This window comes from Populus euphratica, unplaced genomic scaffold (genome assembly GCF_000495115.2).
Source record: "Populus euphratica unplaced genomic scaffold, PopEup_1.0 scaffold1212.1, whole genome shotgun sequence".
Taxonomy (NCBI): Eukaryota; Viridiplantae; Streptophyta; class Magnoliopsida; order Malpighiales; family Salicaceae; genus Populus; species Populus euphratica.
Genome location: NW_011501076.1, coordinates 23,382 through 28,632, shown reverse-complemented (window position 1 = coordinate 28,632; position 5,251 = coordinate 23,382).

Below are 5,251 nucleotides of genomic sequence, written 5' to 3'. Positions count from 1 at the left end.
GGTCCATCCTAATGCATTTTTGTGCATTTTCAGAGTTTGTAATAACTTACCTTCTTGATGTGCATTAAGTTTGGAAGAGATTATTACCGGAAAAGTTTCATTTTCTACCAAAAATGAGTATTTGAGATTGGATGGCAACGACTTCAAATCAGGTTTTGGTGGTTAAACACTTAAAGGTATGGACTTAATTGATTGTGGTGGCAATTCCTCAATTTGTGGCCTTCAATAACTTGTCTTTGATTCTTCCTGAAAATAAATCATTTGCAAAATATCAGATTCATCAATCTCAATTTCACTAGAAGTGGTTGGAAATTGATCATGAATTAATTTTTCAGTAAAGTCCACTTCTTGTAAATCATTATCATCTCTAGGTTCCTTGCAAATGTTGAAAATATTCATCTCTAATGTCATGTTTCCAAATGATAGCTTCATCAGTCCATTCCTATAATTAATCAATGCGTTAGAAGTTGCAAGAAATGGACGTCCTAAAATAATAGGAAATGAATTACATACTTCAACAGGTTGTGCGTCCAAGACAATAAAATCCACAGGATAAATGAATTTATCGACTTGTACTACCACATCTTTAATTATTCCTCTAGGAACTTTTATAGATCTATCAGCAAGTAAAAGAGTTATAGAAGTTGGTTTTAACTCACTTAGATTGAGACTCTGAAAAACTGAATATATAAGTAAATTCACACTAGCACCGAGATCAAGTAAGACTCTTTCAATTTTATGCTCTCCACTAAAGCAAAAAATTGTAGGACAAACAGGGTCTTTATATTTCAAAGCATTATTGTTCTGAAGAATAGCACTTACTTGTTCAGCTAGATAGGCTTTCTTTTTCACATTCAGTTTCCTCTTCACAGTGCATAGATCTTTTAAAAATTTAGCATAGGAAGGAACCTATTTAATAGCATTCAACAAAGGTATATTGATTCTTACCTGTTTGAAAGTTTCAAAAATTTCAGAGTTGTGATTGACTTTCCTTTGTTTCGTCATGACTTGAGGAAATGGAAGTGCTAGCGGAGAATCAATCTTTTCTTTGTAATTTTCAGATTCAACTCCTTCCTTACCCTCAGAGATTGACTTGTCATCTTTCTCATAAGGTTCAAGAGTGGGTTTTTCAATAACGTTACCACTGTGCAAAGTAGTGACTAATTTGACTTAATCCATATGTTGGCTTCCGGAACTACTTGCATTTGCATTGTATTGCCCCTTGAGATTTTGTTGTGGTTGAGATGGAAACTTACCTTTCTCTTGGAAACTGAGAGCAGATGTTAATTTAGCAAGAGTATCTTTAAAATCTGTCATGTTTTGAGCAAATTGAGTATTGATTGTCTCTTGCTTTTCAATGAATGCATGCAATGTTTCCTCAAGATTTCTTCTAGGAGGTGGAGCATATGGAGGTGCATATCCATGAGAATTTTGGAAATTGTGGTGTGCTTGAAACGGTGGTTGTGAAATTTGTGCATTGTTGTTCTCACTCTTCCAACTAAAATTTGGGTCATTTCTCCAACCCTTGTATGTTTGTGAGTATGGGTTGTGGTTGGCCCTTGGAAACTATTTAAAGCATGGGCTTGTTCATGGAGACATTCCTTAAAAGAAGGCAAGGTTGGACAATCGTTGGTTGAGTGTTCATTTGTTTTACAGATTTGACACAATGTTTTCAATAGATTTTAATTGACCACTCTTTTTCAATTCTAGTGCCTCGACTTTTCTAGTTAAAGATGCAAACTTGGCTTGAAGTTCATGATCTTCCCTAAGGTTATACATACCTCTACTAGATGTATGAGGTTGAGTTTTACTCGGTGCCTCATAAGTACCCGCGGTGTCCTAATTTTGAGCATTTTCAACTAACAAGTCTAAGTATTAAAGTTAACTAAGTAAAGGAAAGGAAATGAAAGGCATAAACTTGATATTAATGAAACCAAAGCATAAACATTACAAAAAATACAAAGAAAGAAAGCAAGAGCATGATCTTAATCTAGACACCAAGATGCCTAAATGCATGGCAAATGCCTCCTTTTATAGGCCAAAATTGGGAACTATTGATTTGATGACTAATTGATGAGTGGGTGACCAACTCTTGACTTGGTGACAATCCTTATCTTCTCTTGTCTGCCCAAAACATCATTGATAACGTCAAAATTAGAGCCACTTGAAAACATGAACGTTGTAGGAAATTGTCTCAACTTTCTTGTGTAAAATATTCAGCTCATTTCAACTTCTAAAACTCCCGATATGGCCAAAATACTGAACAGTGCTCGGGCTGGAGAACAGATTCGGGCTTCTTTGTTGTTGCTACAATTTGGACTTGAAAATGGCCTTTTTAGATCTTGGGCTCCTATGAAAGTTGTAGGCCTATGTATTACCTTTCCATCCATATAAAGTAGACCTAAATCTGAGATCTGTAGCTCCAAATATGACCTAATTACCGAATAGTATTCCGATTTGGATTGCACCAACATCTCTTTTCTAAGTTTGGCCATCTCTTTATCCTTTCAATTTCAGTTCTTAAATTCATCAATCAATCCTTTCATTTATGTGATAGACCTGCATTTGAAATGAACATTTACCATAAATTAAAGGTATCTTATATTATTAGATATATTATTATAAAACATGTTTTAGTTAAAGAGTTATTGATACTTCAAGTGCAAAATGATGATATAAAACCATGATAAAAATGCACTTTTAAGTACTAATCAACATACCATTAGTGGATCCTCTAACCTTGATATTTGTTTTTATCATTGTTTAATCCTTACATTAATATTTCATCTCAAAGTTCTCATCGTCTTGTTCTTCTTCTCCTTCTTTTTATTTTTATTTATTATTATTATTATTATTACTACTACTACTAGTACTACTATTATTGTTGTTGTTGTTGTTGTTGTTGTTGTTGTTATTGTTGTTGTTGTCATCTATAATTTATACAATTAACCTCACTGTGGTTCGACCCCAATCTTGCTAGGTTATTTATTTCATCGACACTCTTGCACTTGGAAGAAGACATCAATTTCTTAGTTGTATCAATTGTCCAGACTATTGGGGTTACACTTCGGTTCCATCAAGATGCATGTATTATAATGTTACTATTATATGCATTTGTATTGTCTAATTGTAACTTTAAAAATTCAACTAAATTGACTTATTTGTAATACTAAGTGGTGTGCTAGTAGAATATTTGAAAATAATACAACACATGTTATCATTTTATCAAAGTGATCTTTATAGGCAACATGATATCTAGGTATTTTTTAAACCATTTCTTAAAGGAAAAACTTAACTTCTTTGAACTATTGCTATTTAATATTTAAGAAACTTATCTTTTATAGGTGATGCGAACCTCATGATCACATGGTCACGTAACCCACACACAAAGACATCAATTCCCAGAAAGCCAAGTAAATTAGGTTTGATAGGAGTGTGACACAAAGATAACTTGTACCTAGGCACCAGCACTATTGGAAATAGAAAACTCCCACCCAACGAATATTGATTCGTGAATGAGAAGTATAAGGATGACGCCACGAAGACAGTTGTTCTTCGATAAGTTATTTTTCAGTTCATTAGAGAACCATGGAAGGGAGATTATCTCACCAACACACACATATAAAGTGCGATAAACAAGAAGTTTTATTAATCTGAATAGTCTTCCTTACAAGTTTGGTTATGCCTCTATTTATTGTGATTCTAGACTTAAAGAAACCCTAATGGACCCCCCTTAGGTGGACTTATATGTAGCCCACTTACAATTGACCCAAATAAGTAATAATAACCCAAAGACTAAGAAGAAAATAATAAAAATATAAAAATCCAAAAATTACTATCCTAAATATGCTAGAATCAGATTTATCACCATTAAGAAGTCCCAAATAGACTAGGAAATCTGATCTGAAGGTAGAATGTATTCTAAAGTCTTCTTTCCTTTTGTAGCTCAGATGAATGAGGAATCCTTGTAAAACAGGATTCTGAAATAATTATGAATCCTTGCCACACTTGGAAACTATGTGGCAGCCCATTAAACATCCTTGTAGAATTAGTATATTTCCAAAATAAGCTGCGACATCCTTTTAGGAAAAGAATCCTAGCCAAATAGGAAGTCCACAAGTCAAAAGGAAGTAAATAACAAAATGTTTACAGCTTATGTTGACCCATATTGAGATGCCTTTCCGAACTTTGATTGACCTGAAATTTTAACCTAAGGTAATACAATATGTCAGGAGACTTCACGTAAAATTTCAGCTCGATCCAACGGTCGGATTGAGAATTATAATTGTTTCCGTAAAACTAGATAGTTGCACATTTGACATCAAAATCCAAATTTGACCTTGCTTGGATCATATCAATAGGTCATGTGGATGTCTTATTTGGATTAAAGATTGGCCACTGCTTAGCTATTTGCACTAATAAGATTGAAATATAGTCATTCATAGTCCCATTGATATTTTTTGAGATGGTTGAGCTAATTTGCCTAGATTGGGTAATATGATAGTTCAACTACAGACAACATATTCCATTTGATATTGATACGAGTGATGTGTTGCACACCATAAATCATTAGGGTGAAAATGATGATTGTAATTGGTTAAGTCGTCATTGAGCTTTTGTATTACATTGAGATGCACAGTGGAATAAGATATTTACATATGCATACTATGATTATAAAGGAAGAGTAATTGATTTGGTTAATGGGAATCCTATGCTAGGTCATTACACCAAATCTCGAGCAAATCCCTCCACCTGCATACAAGCAATATAAGCAACATGCTCAAAATTTCAAAATATCATAAGTAATCAAATATTTTTAGAATTCATATATGTTAAACATTAGTTTTATTTATTGATCTTTAGTTTAACATTAATATTCTATTAATATTAGGTTGACTTGTTGCTATGGGAGGGTCGAGAGGCCGTATTTATGCTTTGTAATATTGACATAGCAAAAAAATGATACATCTATGCATCTTGGTGGTTCAATATTTACTACAATAAACTTGATATTTTTAGAAAAAGGTTAGTTCTTGATGATGTCATGTTAAAGGATGAGGCCACTCGAGTAGGAGTAGGATGTAGTTATGCTATTAATGAGCCTAGATCATCTAGTAGACGATGCAAATATAAATATATGGATGAGTTATGCTGACATATTTTAGGATTTTAATTACTAGATTGTTGTATTATTTAAGTATATGAGATTCATTTTGCATATATATATATATATATATATATATATATATAT